Source organism: Nomascus leucogenys, chromosome 3 (genome assembly GCF_006542625.1).
Source record: "Nomascus leucogenys isolate Asia chromosome 3, Asia_NLE_v1, whole genome shotgun sequence".
Taxonomy (NCBI): Eukaryota; Metazoa; Chordata; class Mammalia; order Primates; family Hylobatidae; genus Nomascus; species Nomascus leucogenys.
Window position 1 is genome coordinate 102,765,073 of NC_044383.1, and position 16,854 is coordinate 102,781,926.

The following is a 16,854-nucleotide window of genomic DNA, read 5'->3' on the forward strand; positions in this document are numbered from 1 at the left end:
TACTGCTGCCATAGAAGCTCCAAGGATATACTTAGGGAAATACCGTAATTACAACAAAGCCATTAAACATCTGTCTACCTTGTCACTTGGGTGAAACCTTGAATTCAATTCTTGGCATCAGGGTTTGAGAGAGATGGTGGCAAAGTAAATCTCCTGAGAGCTTTCCTAATGGATGAAGAAAAGCTGATGGAGTTAATATGTACCCAGGTAAATTGAAGTATTCTCCTGTGGAATCAAGGCTAGGTGTATCCTGTAGATTCCAGAGAGCAGAATAGCAGATCTGTTGAGACTTACTGTAATGGGGTGGGCGGGGGCGGAGGGGCGGGGGGGCTTTGCACAAAGTGAATGTCATCTAGAGGCCAATTTGCAGGTCACTCAAAAGCAAAATTGTGTGGGGTGTGAGGGTAAAGGAGCAAATGACAGTCAGTACTACCTCCTTTGAAGAATTCTCAATCCTGGTTATACATTGTGATCATCTGGGAAGAGATTTTAAAATGCGGATGCTGATGCTCAGACCCTAACCTCAGAGATTCGGATTTGTTGTTCTTGTGTGGAGGTCCCCATTGGAAAGAATTTATTATAGCTCCCCTGCTGATTCTAAAGTTCTAGGTTGGAGAATCACTGAACTAGACTACTACTTGCTGAGAGGTTACGTAAATTAAACCAGATGTTTTTTCTAAAGTCTCTTTCAAATTTGAGAAGATAAATGGAAATTAACACTTATGGATTACATAATACAGCTAGACACTTTCACAATTTATTCTAATAATTGAATTAGTATATGTAAATCTCTTAGCACAGCGACTGTCTGATATGGTGTAGTTAACTCTCAATAAACATTAGCTATTTTTATTGTATCCTCTCCATAACTGTTCAAACAAGGTATTATATTGTTACACTATAGATGAGGAAACTGAGGCTCTGATGTTAGTTTTCCAAGGCCCACAGTAGTAAAAGCAAAGTTTGGATTTGAACCAAAAATTAGTTCCAGTTTCCAGAGCCCTATTCTGTCCTCGACAGGCCTTCCCTAAAGCATCAAGAGGTTTATGCAAATTAGTGATTTACCTGAGCGAACATCTAAAAAATTTAATAGTACCACTTCCTCTTGACCTGTTTGTAAGGAGTTCCTCTTAAATGCAATTTCTGAAAAAGAGAAGCATAAGCTAAGACATCCATATTTTTTTCCTTATTGGCCAAACAGAAGTGAGAACCTCTGAGGACAGGGGAATTGGATGGAGGTGCCCTTCAGAACTCATGGAGAAAAGCACTGCTCCCAGTAAAATATCTCCCATTCTAATGAATGGGTAAGTATCCTACAAATCTTTCACTTCTGTACAATCTAGGTCTGGTAGGTTACATGCACACACTGGGTGGAGGTGGAGGGGGCAAAGTAGTCCTGAGGTGATGGCCCTGATCCTACCTGACATCTCCTTGGGGCCTGGTTGGACCTGGCTGAGCGTGTTTGAGCACAGTGGCTGATTTTTGGAAAACAGGAGGACTCTTCTTCAAGAGGCTGTGGCTACCAAGGTTGCAAATGCTCCACCTGAACTTGGGTGCATGAGGGATCTCTCTCTCTCTCTCACACACACACACACACACACACACACCCCACCGCGTAAGATAAATTTCCGTTTGTGAGCTGCCTACATTAAATGCTTTGCTGACCTTCTATGATTAAAATCTGTTCCGTTTGCAGGGTTCGGTGCGCTTGGATTTAGTGTATTTTGTTGGTACAGTAAAAAAGAGAACTGCTTCTCTATAGGTGACCCCCCCCGCCCCCCCCCCGGCAAAGGCTTCCCTCCCACTACTCTTTGAGAAGAGAGTAAAACCGAATTCGAGAGAAAAGAAGCAGTAACTATTCGGGAGGAGGCAGACTGGAGTGGGCACCAGCCCTGGTAGTAAGAGTCTTAACGTCTTCCACGCTTTCCTCTCCCAGAGTAGTGTGGAAGCATCAGCTCCTCCCCCTGGGCCTCCAAAAGTTACCTTTCCTTTGGGTGTGATTCTCGAACCCGAAGCGTCTGAGTCCTAAGAAACTACAACAAGTTAGAGCCAAAGAGGCCTGGCGGGCGGGGGTGCGGGTGGAGTCCGGGCCGGGTGGCGTGGAAGGCCGAGCACAGCTGCGAGCAGCGAGTCCAGGGAGAGGAGGAGCGGGAGAAAGCGGGGCGGGCCTGCGGTCGGGGTTCGGCCGGGGGAGGGGGTCCCCGTTTCCCTCTCCTCATCCTCGCCTCCTCGGGCTCTGGTGACGTTGCGGTTTCCTCCCCCCTCCAGCGGAGCCTCAGCGCCCGCCGCGTCCCTCCCTCCGCCCCTTTCGCCCACACCTACCCGCCCGCGCCGGCCCGGTTCTTAGTAGCGCCGCCCGAGGCTGCAGCAGCGCATCCCGGGGCGCGGCGCCCACCAGCACCCATGGCGCGGCGAGGGCGCAGAGGGCTCGGTTCGGAGGGGGCCGGGAGCCCGGGCGCCCTGGAGTGAGGAGGACCGGGAGCTGGCTCTGGAGGCTGCGGAGGCGACGCCGGAGAGAACGAAGCCTCGGCTGGGAGCGGTAAGTGGAGGGGCGCGCAAGGGACGAGCTGGGGCGCGCGGCGCAACTTTCTTCTGGAGTTTCGGGCGGGTAGCCTTCGGGGCTGTCCCGGCGCGGGCGGGAGACGGAGAGCCACGTCCCCGGCTGAGAGCGGAACCCCGCGGGCTGCGCGCCCGGGCCCGGCTCGGCTAGGCTCCGAGAGAGCGCCTGACGCGTGAAGCCTGAGCCACGGGCTTCCCGGCGGCAGAGCAGCCTCGAGGGGCAGCTTTTCGCCCCTCCCCACCCCCTTGAACGCTGAGCACCGAGCCGGGAACACGGTGAGAACCTGGAGATCGCATTCCGTGCGTCGGATCTGGCCGGCCCAGCTGCGATTTCCTCGACGGTCCTTGGGGCCTCGGCTTCACTCTGCGGGGTTGGGTGGCACACCCTCGCGTCCTTCTTTCCCTCCGCACACCAGCCATTTGGGGGCTGGGAAGGTGGCGGCGGCGTGTGTGCCGATCCTGGCGCTGGCAACCCTACTTTGCAGCTGCGGAAGCCGAGGAAGAGCTCCCCAAGCCTCTCCCAGACGCTGGATTCCAGCACTCCTGGGCTCCGCCGGCACTCGGAGAAATTGTTAGTAAACCTCATCCCCGAGGCACTCCCGGGGAGGGGAGGGGGCGGGAGCTTGACTCACAGACTGGGAAGCTCTGAAAGCGATGCCACATGGGCTCAAGATCTGTCGGGGCTGGAATCTGAGCTAAGTTTGTGACCTGAGAACTTTTTCGTTTATATCGCTCCTTTAAGGCAGCAGCCTCCTCTTAAGCCGGCTGGCATTCAGATGGAAACCGAAGCCTTTGGTTAAAATCAGGAGGTGAACCTCACTTACCTGAAATTCTTTAGGTCAGGCAATGACGCTTTTAGTTCTAGGAATCTTCGTGTAATAAAGTTCTTTTAAAAAATTTTTTCGTTGGTCATGGTTTAGAAAGTCATGGTTTAGCATTGTTAATTAAATGCGTGAAAGATCTTCTCACTTACACATATTTTCAGTATTTTTCACATTATAGAATTTATACTTTCAGTAATTCCTTCAAGTTTTTTTAAAATTTCTCGGCCGGATGCAGTGGCTCACGCCTGTAATCCCAGCACTTTGGGAGGCCGAGGCAGGCGGATCACGAGGTCAGGAGATCGAGACCATCCTGGCTAACACAGTGAAACCCCGTCTCTACTAAAAATACAAAAAATTAGCCGGGCGTGGTGGCGGGCGCCTGTGGTCCCAGCTACTTGGGAGGCTGAGGCAGGAGAATGGCGTGAACTCGGGAGGCGGAGCTTGCAGTGAGCCGAGATTGCACCACTGCACTCCAGCCTGGGCGACAGAGCGAGACTCCATCTCAAAAAAAAAAAAAAAAAATTCTCAATGATAATCTCTATGTGAAATAGTGATACACAATGTTGTATAGAGTCTTCTAACCATATTACTAAATGGGATCACAAAAAACCTAATGTGCATGGAAGAAAATAAAATATAGGATTATCTGAGTATTTGTTTCATGCAAATACTTAGATTTCTGTATTGTGACCTCTTCCTTTGACGGTCACGATACAGATATAAGTTCTTTTTTGAAGTATGTAGGTAAAGTCTGTTCTAGTAAAAATGGAGAAGGTAACAGATTGAATTTGATGTCCCCATCACCTAGTGACCCCTCTGTGTGGGTTCAGCAAAAAGTGCAGGATAGTGCTGGTTACCTAGGTTGCATACAGAGGTATATGAGATCAGCCTTAGCTCTCTTGGAGCTGCTAATGCAGAACCTGAGAAACATCAATAAGCAGCACTTCCCAAGTTTGAGCTTGTGAAGAGTTATTTTTCATTGACTAATATATGACGTCAGTATCAGTTTTTATGAAGTTTTAGTTAAATAAAAACACTGGCCTACAAAGTACATTTTGACAGTTTAAAAACTACTGAAAGTACAGTCACCAAGTGAAGGAGAATTAAAAAAAAAAAAAAAAGGGGGCGCCGGGTGCGGTGGCTCACGCCTGTAATCCCAGCACTTTGGTAGGCAGAGGCAGGTGGATCACGAGGTCAAGAGTTCGAGACCAGCTTGGCCAATATGGTGAAACCCTGTCTCTACTAAAAATACAAAAAAAAAACAAAAAAAATTGGCTGGGCGTGGTGTCGCGCGCCGGTAGTCCCAGCTGCTTGGGAGGCTACGGCAGAAGAATCTTTTGAACTCGGGAAGTGGAGGTTGCAGTGAGCCGAGATCGTGCCACTGCACTCCAGCCTGAGCGACAGAAGAAGACTCCGTCTGAAAAGAAACTTTGACCAAGAGATACTTTGATAACAGTATAGGCAGTTGCCATGATGGGGTTATTAGGTTCCATTCTCGATCCTGCTAGATAGAGGCTGTCCCTCCTGATCTTGGGGACCTGTTGAAAAAGCACTGGGTGAGACATCAGCTAGGTTTGCTATGTGAGATCAGGACCATCTTAGTGACTAATGTTTGTGTGTACATCTGCTTTAGTATTTACGAAATTAGTTCAGAAACAGGCTAATACAGTTCCTTTTGATGAGATTTTATGGGCTCTCCGGTTCAATATCTGACAGTGCTGCCCTGAGAGGAGCCGGTGGTCATCCATGAGATGAAGCTCTTAACTTCGCAGATGCTTCCCAGTGCCTCGTTATAGTCTCTTTTTAATTTCTGAAAAAGTGCTTTAAGATCACTGATGAAAGTGCATTTTGCAATTAATAAAATGTTTATACATTTCTTAATGTTATTTGTGATACAATATTTTGGTATTTATTTATACTTGCCTTGGATCACACTGTGTTGCATGAAATAAATTGCATGATTTAAAAAAAAAAGAAATTGCATGATTTTCACTCAATAGTATTATTTCAATAAATAATTGTAGAGAAAAAAGGAAAAAATATTTAAATTTGGGTTTTAGTATATTGGTAATCTTTGTTTTCAAAAAGGAACTCCCAAAAGACTGGCATTTTGTGATTGTAGCATATATTAAATATTACATAACCTGAAACTTTCAAAGGATTTTTACCTTTACCGATTGTGTTGCATACTTCTGCCATGTGTAGGCAAGCTCCAGCCTGTTGAGGGTGTGGATTCCAGATCCTCTTTCAGAAGAAACTCCCAAAAGACTAGCATTTTGTGGTTGTAGCATATATTAAATATTACATAACCATTAGCATACTTGAATCATAAATACAGTAAATATTATCCTTTTTCACCACCCCACTGCCCCTTCCCCAAATAAAAAAAGAGAAATACTGTTATTGACTTAGGATGTGTTTGTGGCAGGCCTTTGAGGAGAGCCAGAATCTGTGGTAGAGGGAACTTCATTATAGTGGATACTATTATTCTGTTTTCTGAGGGGGCTGGATCTTTACTATTCTGAAGGAGTGGGTAGGGCACCTGAAGAGATTCAGTGACATAACCCTACTAAAAGAATGTGCCTGAGAAGAGGATAGGACAGTTCTTAAGTGCTTACTCCATTTCCTATTGTTTATAACAGAATACTTGAATCTGGATAGCTTATGAAGAAAAGGAATTTATTTCTTACAGTTATGGAGCCTAAGTCCGAGGTTGAGGGGCTGCATCTGGGGAGGGCTTTCTTGCTAGTGGGGACTCTACAGAGTTCCGAGGTGATCCAGGGCCTCACATGGTGAGGGAGTTGTTCATGCTAGCTCAGGTTTCTCTTCCTATGAAACTATCAGTCTCATTCCTGTGATTACCCATGAATCCATTAACCTATTAATCCATGAATGGATTAATCATTCATGAGGGTAGAGGCTCATGACCCAATCGCCTCTAGGTCCTACCTTTCAATACTGCCACATCCACATTGGAGGTAAAGTTTCAACATGAGTTTTAGAGGTGACAATTATCCAAACCATAGCAAATATGTTAAGGTTTTCTCGTGGGATTATGTTATCTTCCCCTATAGTGATTGCCAGAATAAAACTCTCTGGGAGCACCAAATTACCAGCAAATGTTTGGGTGACACAGCAAAATTCTTTATACTGCAAGCTGGTGTCCAACATGGCAATGAGGCAAGTTATATATAAGCCCAGAGTACTGAAAAGGAAAATTATTTTCCTATGAAATTCATATGGTGAATTAGAATGGGAAGTAGAGATTAAAATCCCAAACTCTTGAGGTGTACTGATCGATGCTACCATTTGATGACAACAATAATTAAGAATGTATGTTTCACAAAGTCTTCTCAACTCTAATGCCCCATTCTAATAGGAAATATGCTTTTAAAAATTTAACTGTTCATTAAGTGGATAGTATGTTTAATTGAAGTAATTTTTCTTTAAAGAAAAATCTTTCTTCCTAGCTACTTGGGAGGCTGAGATGGGAGGATCACTTGAGCCCAGGAGTTCGAGGCTGCAGTGAGCTATGGTCACACCACTGCACTCCAGCCTGGGTGACAGAGCAAGATCCTGCCTCAAAGTCTTTTTTATGTGTATGGTAAATAAATGTATCCCAAATTTCTATCATCTCACTTTAGTGTTTCACAACTTCTAGTTATGTGTAGAAGAGTGGCTTGATTAGCTGATGCTGAAGTCTTGCAGAAAAGATCAAAAGAGAAATAGAAGGTATTATGCATAGGATAGAGGGACCATTACTATTAATAAACTCTCGCTTATGAATTCATATGCATTTAGATAAGTGCAGTAAAGGAAAATCCCTGAACATACAGCTACATAAATACTTGCATTTTGAAATTGCCCAGTACTTTTAACTTTTTTTTCAAAGAATTCAAATATTTTAATACTTTAGCCTAGTAGAAATGGACAGTGATATAGAGCTAGTGTCTTACCCTCATTTTAGGGGTATGGAAATGGAAATACTAAAGGTAAAAGACTTGTCTTTCATTTTCAAGTCATTAGTGGTATACCTTAAATAGAAGATTAACTTAAATTACAGATTTAATTCTACTTTTATCCTTTGTGACTCCAAATTCATATTATTAAAGACTCTAACATTTTATTCTCCTATTGTCTACTTTATTATCCATTTTACTACTCACTACTCCCCATGAACTGTCAGCTCCCTAAAATGCTTATGTGTTTCCTAGACTAATGTAACTGGCTATTTACAGACCCCCTTTCTGCAGCCCCCTCCTCTTCCACTTCTGTCTATCTCTTCTCATGCCTTCTGAGGATTCCATTGTGGGGCCACTTCTAACTCCTGCAAAGCCCTGGGCTGATTGCTCAGTTCTCATTAGCTGGCTTCAGGATTTTTACCTTTACCGATTGTATTGCTTACTTCTGCCATGTGTAGGCAAGTTCCAGCCTGTTGAGGGTGTGGATTCCAGATCCTCTTTCAGATGCCCAGAAGAGTATAAACCTGCTGGAGGAAAAGTGTTCAGAGAGCCTGTTAGAGATCACAAAGAAGAAGGGAATGATTTTAATTTGGAAAGAGAAGAAAAGATTATTGAGGCGATCTGTTTATTTCTTCAATGGAGTAGTTTGTTCAATCTTTAATTCAGAATAACATATGAAATTTAATGTGTACTGATTACCGCTGGATTTCCTTCTGTTTGCTTCAGCTCCCTTGGAATATTTCACAAACACGATTTTGGTAGTGTTGTCATCAAATTTTAGTAAATAAGTCCTGAAAGAACAGAATTTGCCTTTCAGTAATATGTAGAAGCTATGAACAATACTGACAAATAAGCATAATTTGCTTTGGCATTTTATATTTGGGAATAGTTATACCTATTAGGTAAGTGTAGTCTTGTTAGAGAAAATATAACAAAAGACATATAGGCAGTTGGCTTTCAATGTCATGTATGTGACATATCCATTGTAGATTATTTATGTTCATCTGCTTTGTCCAAGACAGAGTCAGAAAGAGTTTTCAACTGAATGTATGTGTCTGCATGCAACCCCCACCTTTTGAGTTTTATTTCTGGACTTAATAGTTTCTCTCCTGTTAGTGCAAACGATAGCAGAATAATCATACATAAATCCCCAGTTTGTGTTTAAATTAGCATTCATGCTCTTTTAGTAGAAATTGAATAGGTATACAGTCAGTTTAAGAAGCTGTCCTTTAAATCTTTCCATTTGAAATATTCATAGAGTTTTAAAGTTGTGTTTGTTGCTTAAGTCAGGGCTTTTGCATTTTTTTATCATGTATAACAATAACAAACTTAGCTACCAAATAATAGGCATTTAATGCATACAAACATTATACCGCAACAAAGTTGAATCAGCATTTCCTAACTCTTAAAAAGGAATTTGTAAAGGAAATAGGCTCACCAAGCTTGTGGGTCTGTTATGTTTTTATTGATGAAGTACGAAGGCAATGTATCAGCCTTATTGTTGCTGTCAAATGGCTGTTGCAAGAATGATGATGTTTGTTAGCAGTTCCTGAAGTAGGTAGCAACATTAGTGTTCTGTAAGTTTCTTTTTGTAAAACGCAGTAATCTGCAGATGACATCGTGAATCCATATACATTGCTCATTTAAGGAAATAACTGACTAGAAATGGACACTTGTTTATAGAGTAGTCCTTTAGACTGGGGTACTGAAAGGGATTTCTAGAATTTTTCAATTTTAGAAATGAGAAATCACAGTTTCTGTCACTGAGAAAATTGCCTCAGTGATAAATACTCAGGATTTCATGATAAAAATCAGTAAGTCATTTAAAAATACCTTATGCCAAGGCGCACTCAATATCCGACATGGTGTAGAGCAGTAGTGAAGACCAAGGTACCTGGCTGTAATACAACCTTGTTTACCTTCTACACAGTTCTGACTAAACTTTTATTCTTGAAGCTGTGCTATTTTTGTCATTTTAATATATGTGAGGACAGACTATATCCAATGGATTTCTAGAATTTCACAAATTCTGGGGAAAAATCTTTTCCTGGGGCCTTTGCAGTTTGATGATATCATTCCAGGTGGTATGAATGGGGGCAGGCTCACCAACCCCATGGATAATCAGGCTTGGGCCAGCTGGATTTTGGAATCACCTGCAGTGTTTACATTTCTCCCAAGGAGGGTAGGGACCTGTCAGGAAGGAAAAAAGTAGCCTGAAAGGGAACGTTGAACAGCTGTTTTCCATCTTCCCTGAAGAAAAGTAGGGGGAAATTAACTTAAAGCAAGCATCAAGAAGGATTTATGGTAAATACAGGGAAGTTTTTCTGAATGCTTTTATCCTTTAGGATGGATTTCTGAAAAAGACCTTTGAATTATTTTCTGTTTAGAAAGGTTTAAATGGGGTTGCCTTGAAGGGATGTTAAATTTATCTTCTGGGACTCTAATTTATGACTTATACTCATTTGAAGTTGAAAATCTTAGAAATTAGAAATGATTTAAATATGTGAATATAGAAGAAAATATTTTAATGTTTTACATAAAAGATGACTTTACATTTTCTACTTGGTATTTTTATAAGAACAAAGTATTTATTGACTGGTTAAATATCGATCATATATAAGATCAATCTTTCATTGAGGTAAACATTGCAAAACTCCTCCATCCCCTGCTTAATCTGTTTTCTCCCAAACAGGTCATTTTTCCTCCATATTTCTCTTTTTTGTTTTTAAAAATTTTAAAGAAACACTTCATTAACAATAAATATTATCTATATTCCAGGTATACAACCTGATTATTTAATATTCATATGCATCCTGTAGTGATTGTCACAATCAAATTAATTAACACATCCATCACCACCTTACTGTACCTTAAGTCCCCACCCACATTTCTTTTTTATTCTAGATGACCTTGTTTTTTCTAAGTCTTGTCTTTTACCTTTCTCTACATCATTTTCTATGGTAGAACCAGACTGGTAGTGAAAGGGAAAGGATCTCAGTGGTTGCATGAATGTAGGGGGCATTCATCAGTCATGTGATTAAAATGCTTCTTATTGTAGTGTTTATGGTTAAAAACAATAATGGTGTTTTTATAAATAGAATGCTAACTTTATTTTATTTTTTTAGGAAGATGCAATCTCCAGCAGAATCAATCCCATGGTTTTAGACCTGTGGTTCTGTTTTTTCTCAATATCAAGATTAGGCTTATTGAAATTAAGATAGAAGTACCTTAAAAGCAAGTTCATTTTGATGCAGCATAAGGTGTTGGAAAATGCACTCTGAGCTGATAATGGGTCAGTGGGCTTGAAGGATGCCAAGAAATGGAGCTCAGCAAAGTTAATGTCTTAGGCATTTCGAGTTCTGCTTCAGGTTAGTCTTATAGACTATAGTTTTAAAGCAATTTCAAAATACTTTTCAACATTACCTTTCTCAAAAGAAACTGATTCTTGGGAACATTGAAAACCTCCAAAGTTATCTTAAGTAAGAATGTCTTTTGCTGGCCCCTTTGGTTTCCAGATTACTCTTTGTTCTCTTCCTCCTCTATCTTTACTTTAATTCTTCCGTAAGTTAGAGCTTTTGGTTTTAATGAGAACCCAAGAGAAATAGGGAGCAAAATAGGAATTGATCTGTTGCTGTTATGCAAGTTCAGTTTATTCCTTCTTAAACTATTGTGTGAAAATTTAAGATCCACCTTTTTTTCTAAGGAAACAAGTATTGTTCAGGGTGGATTCATCCCATTATCTATGTGCTTTGTTACAGTCCCAAGATATTCACCATTAAAATTTTTAGACTTCATGTGGCTTGCATAGAATTATTCTGTATAAAATTTAAATTAAGAAATGTCATTTGAGTGTCTGCTATGGTAACTTTAAAAGTTGAATTTCACCTCAACTTGTTAAATTTCATCTTGCAAATTTCAGATTGTTGGACCACTTCCAGTATCTCTTAAGAAAGGTTATGTATGGCAGTATTTGGACTACAAATTGCCATAAAATGATAAACCTTGCACATAAGGAAGTGGAGTTAGTGGTATTAGAGTGGTTATATTACAGATCCTTCTTTGTGTGCTTACACCTTTTTTTCTTGTTGGTGAAGCCACTGATGTTTGGTTCAGTGATTGCAAGTTTTAGAAAACATAAATCTGTGTTACTTGGGAATGAATGTTTTGATATATAACTTTTCCCAATGTACTTTTGAACTTGGAGAGTCAGATGAAAGGACATTTTACTTTAGTGATAGACATACTGAAAGGATTTAGTCATTGAGTAAGTATTTGCCAGGTACTTCTGTGTTTGAGGGGATGTCTAGGTGGAGGGAAGAGGGGAAGGCATGCAAGATAAATATAACATAGTTTCCAGCCTTGAGGAGCTATAAAATCTGGTTGGAGAAGAATAACTGAATATGAAACTTTGTGAGAACAATTAGGTGCCGAATGGACATAAATGCAGTAGGACTGCAGGAAGGAAGAGGTTCCAAGAACAGAAGTGGGAGAATGAACTGGGTCTCAGAGGATTTTATACAAAAAAGAGGAAAGGAGAAAGCGCTACAAGCAGATCAGCCAGCAGAGCAAAGGCACAAGAAGAGAAGCAAGCAGATATGGAGCAGCTGCCAGGTCAAGGAGAACTTCAGGGAAAAGTCTTGGGAATTCACTTATCTCCATTGATGACATTCTCTTTTTCTCCTTCCTTTCTTTGTATATTCTTTATTATTTTCCACAAGGGTGTTTGACACTACAAGAAAGACAAAGAAGTCTCAGACCCTGCCTCCCAGTTTATACCTGAGTTGGTGATCAAATCCCTTTTGGATCCAGAGAGGATTGAAATAATAAATGTGAGACAGGAAGATAACATGTATATTCACATAACTCAGTGTGCACATAGTTAGTACTAAGTGTATAGCAGAGACAGTGAAATCTGTACACATTCTTACCGACCCTTTTTTAAAGCCCAATTCAGATACTACCTCCTCAGTGCATCCTTCCTTCTTCACCTTAGCCAGAAGTGTCAGCTCTTCTGTAAATTTCAATTGTACTTTGTCATTCTTATGCAAATTTAATTTTATTTTAGTGTTTGTATAAATATTTATTCTATCATTTTATAAGATGATATAAGCACCTTCATGGCTGGCACCGTCCCTGAATTCTCAAAGAATATTGAGCAATGCATACATGGGTTCCCAGGGGAGATTGCTTATGGACGGAGTTGCCAAGAAGGCTTCGTTAAAGAGTGTTGTATTCTTTGAATGAGAAAAGTACCACGTTGGGTGTGGAGCAGATAAGAGAGAGTAATATAGGGAATAAAGGAACGAAATGTGAGTCATGCTGAAGCAAAGATGGGCAGGTAAGTCTGAAGGGGGAGTTTATGTAGAGAGGAAATGAGGGATGAGATTGAGAAGACAGGCCAGAGCTAGATTATGAAAGCTCTTGGACAACAGTGTTGCTCATTTTGCTGAGGGAAATACAGGCTCTTGAGTAGAGAAATGATATGAAAATGGTGGCTTTATGATTTGTAAAGATAGTTATTTCCTGGGTAATTTGCTCAGACTGCCTGAATTTATGTCTTCTTCATATTCTATGGGACCTTGGGTAGCTTAATTATTCTGTGCCTCAGGTTCCATCACCTCAAAAGGTGAAGATACAAATTATACAAGTAACTGCATTATGGGGCTGTGGTAAGGATTAAATTAGTCAATCTACGTGAAATATATAGCATAGTTCTTGGCACTTGGCAAGCACAATAAAGGCACTTTATTGTTCATTGGTGTAGATACTGTAAGAATTACAATGCTTACTTTACAAATGAGAAAATTCTAGAGCTAGGACTCTATTAGTTATCTGCTGTAACAAAGTACTGCAAACAAGGTGGCTTAAACAATAGGAGTTTATTGTCTTACAGTGGTGGAGGCTAGAAGTTTAAAATCTAAAAATCTGTCAGCAGACTGTTTCCTTTTGAGGCTGTGAAGGAGAACCTGTACCAAGCCTTTTACCAAGTTTCTGGTGGCTTCTCCCAATCTTTGGCATGCTCATCTTGTAGATGCTTCACTCCAATCTCTATTTTCATCTTCACATGGCATTCTGTGTGTGTGTGTGTGTGTGTGTGTGCGTGTGTGTGTGTGTGTGTCTCCAAATTTCCACTCTTTATAAAGACAGTGGTCATATTGGAGTAGGGGTCTGCCCTATTCCAATATGACCTCATCTTAACTAATTAAATCTGCATGACCCTCTTTCCAAATAAGGTCTCATTTAGAGGTTTGGGCGTTAGGACTTCAACATATGAATTTTTGTGGAACAAAATTTAACCTATAACAGACTGTAAGTCAAATATTTCGAGCCTACCATAACATGGCCATGATATGCCAAAAGGATTGTAGAAAAGAGGAGGAATCTGTAGGTTTATATGATAATCAGTTAATGAGCTTGTTGTCTCTTCTGTCTTCTTTCTGCCTGGGCCTACACCATTCCCCTATGTAGCCCCATTAATGGACATTGCCATAAGGGCTTTGGGATTTTGCTGTGCCCTCTGTTTCCTGAAAAGATATTTTGTTTTCTTCCTTCTTTCCAGCATGACATTCCCTGTGACTTATTTCTGTCTAGGATTAGAGATAAGGACATTAAGATAAATGAGACATTATACTTATACCACATACTTTCTGTCTTCTCTAAATTTGGATGATACGTCACTGTCCAAATGTATAGGTGACAAAGGAAGAACTGAATGCTTGTGGAAAGGGGCAAAAACTCTTGAAGTATCAATGGTAAGGATTTTACTGAGGAGTTAGTTGGAGATGATAAGTGAGTAGGTATGCAGCTGTGTGGCAAGAGAGAAATTGTTCCCCGCCCTACCCCCAGGCTTATGGTAGGAATTGAGGTAAGTGAACAAATAGGATCAAGGTTCCTTAAGTCACTGAGAAAGTTAGAAATATCCCCAGAGTGATAGAAATTACCAGTGAAGGTTTAAAAGAGTATATGGACAAATGGTGATTTCAAATGATAAAAGTGCCAGGAAAGTCACACCCAGAGTCATTTAGAGAATTAGGCTGTCTCAGGAATTGAAGAGGCTGTCTCCATGTTGCTTGTGAATTGGTAGGATGTGAGATTTGGCCTGCATGGGAGAGCGCAACTGGAGACAAGCTGTTATTGAAAGACTCAGTTGTTTCATAAAATCTGTAATTTGGAAGGATCTTAAGTGTTCCCCAACCCCACCTTATTTAAATTCCGAATCACCTGACAGGTGATCATCTAGTTTCTACATTCATTTAGGGCTAGACATAAGAAGAGAGTTTGAAAAATAAGCTTAGTACAAATGGGAGATTTTTTTCCAGCATAGACAAAGAGGAATTCCATTAGGTTTGATCAGAAGAGAAGTAGCTAGGGGGAATCTGGCTGTGAATAGACATGGGGTAAAAATGGGTAGGGTGGATATGAAAGTTTGGGTGGAGAAATATGCAAGCGAGAGAGAAGTATATGCCTAGATTAGGAGATGCCAAAAATGAGGCTAACACTATCAGAGCAGGATGCTAAGACAAAATGAAATAAGGACAACTTATTCACCTAGATAAGGATATAGACTCCGCATTAAACATTCATGAACTTGTGCATGCACACAGACATGGGCATTAAATATCTGGCCATATGTCAGGCCCTCAATTGGAGTTTTAAATTTTTTAAAATAATCATACGTATTAAACACCTTTCATATGCCAGTCATTGCTCTGGACAGCTTGCTTATATTATCATTCATCTTCCTTACAGTCCTGGGAGATAGATATTTCTATCCCCAATTTACAGATGTGGAACTGAGTTGGAATATTTCTGCAGGAGCATGTTATTTGTCCTGTGTATCCATGGCCATCAATTCAGAAATTATTCTCTTGTTCTACATAGTATATGTAGTCTCCAACAGTCTACTAGAGCTTTACTTTTCCTCAAAAATTATTTCCTGACTAGTAACATTTCATAGACTTAAATATACACCATAGTAAGTTTTTTTAGCAGAAAATAATAGCAATTGTATAGATGTAGAAGAAATAATAATTAGAGAGTATTCTTTTGAATTCTCTAGATAAAAGTTAATAGTACAGAAAGATTGTTTAAATTTGCAAATAGTAACACTAATCAAGTCCTTATACCGAACCATTAAATAATAATTACAATCCTTGGGAATGTGATTAGACATGGGGACATGAGGGAATCACTTTAAATTTCAAAACAGAGCAACCTAAATAAAAGTCAGCACAGAAACAGTCATTCAGCAGAAAGGAAGGCTTGGCTGGTCTGGACATAGACTAGGGAGAGTGTGAGGTGCCTAATCCCATGTAAGATGGGCCGAAAATTTTGAGGTGGCATTTAGAAAAAGACCCATAGAGGACTCATGAAAACTATCCTTGGAATGTCAGAAAATAATGAGAGACATTCAGGCAGTGGTCTGCGATTAGATGCATGTTAGGCATGCTAATAATGGGATGGCGAAAGTTGGGGGTAAACAAGTCACCTAGACCTAGCAGCCTGAGGTGGACTTAGTGGGAGCTTTGTGCCTTGGGGGAGGCTGGGAAGGCACTGGCCGTGATCACGGCTCTCTCAGAGTAACCTTCAGAGTTCAAACATTGTAGTACATTTTATCTGCATATGATTTGTCTTCCTACAAAAATTTTTATTGTTTCTTTTCATGTAATTGTATTTATGTAGCTGTATAACTATGTGTTTAGTTATCTCTGAGGATTTAAAAGTCTACGTCTTGACACAGTTAAATTTATCCAATTAATATATATATTTTTTAAGTGTTTACTAAGTGCTAGGTACACTTTTATGTGCTGGAGATATAGCAGAAAGCAAAGTGCCCTCCCGAAGCTTACATTCTAGATGGGAGAGGCAAGCACACAAAATAAATAAGTAAATTATATAGTAGATTAGAAGGTCATAAATGCCATGAAGAGAAATAAAACCCAGGAGGGAATTAGAGAATGGTGATGGTTGGACGTGGTAATGATGTCATTTAAATAAGGTAGTCATTGCGGACCTCACTGAGAGAGTGACATTTGAGCAAAACCTTAAAGGGGATGAGGGAGCAAGCCACATGGATATCCTAGGGCAAGCATTCGAGGCAGAGGGAACAAATGTGCAGGCGCTGAGGAGGGAGCACACCTCATGTGTACAGGAATAATAAAGAGACCAGCGTGGCTGGAGCAGAGAGAGACTGGACAGTCAGACATGAAGGCAGAGAGGCAGTATGGCCAGGTTGCTTAGTGCCTTGAGAGCAATGCTTAGGAGTTTGATGCTTATCTGTATGAGGTGGGAAGCCATTAGAGTGTTTTAAATAGAGCAGTGACATACTCTGAATTAGGATTGAACAGGATCACTCTGGCTTCTATGTGGAGAATGATCTTAGGGAGGTAAGAGTGAAGGCAGGTAGACAAATTTGGAGGCTGTTGGAGGCAAGACATGGTGTGGGTGTATGGTGGTGGTTAAAAGTGGCTGGATTCTGTAGGGATTTAGAGTAGAGCCAACAGAATATG

General features: G+C 40.8%; 1 protein-coding gene and 1 pseudogene across 3 annotated transcripts in view; one reads left to right on the forward strand and one right to left on the reverse strand.

Annotated features, from left to right (window-relative positions):
* The first annotated feature begins 2,320 nt into the window (after positions 1-2,320).
* The window catches only part of DSE (dermatan sulfate epimerase), a 74,401-nt gene continuing 59,867 nt past the window's right edge, over positions 2,321-16,854 (forward strand). Inside the window, exon 1 of one of the 3 annotated variants that reach the window (XM_030809597.1) lies at positions 2,321-2,539. The gene's annotated coding sequence lies outside the window, so the exon portion shown is untranslated. Of the gene's footprint in view, positions 2,540-10,683; positions 10,714-16,854 lie in introns of those variants that run through there. The other 2 variants (XM_030809594.1, XM_030809595.1) reach the window with 2 other exon arrangements.
* Positions 2,344-2,979, reverse strand: LOC101175795 (annotated as a pseudogene).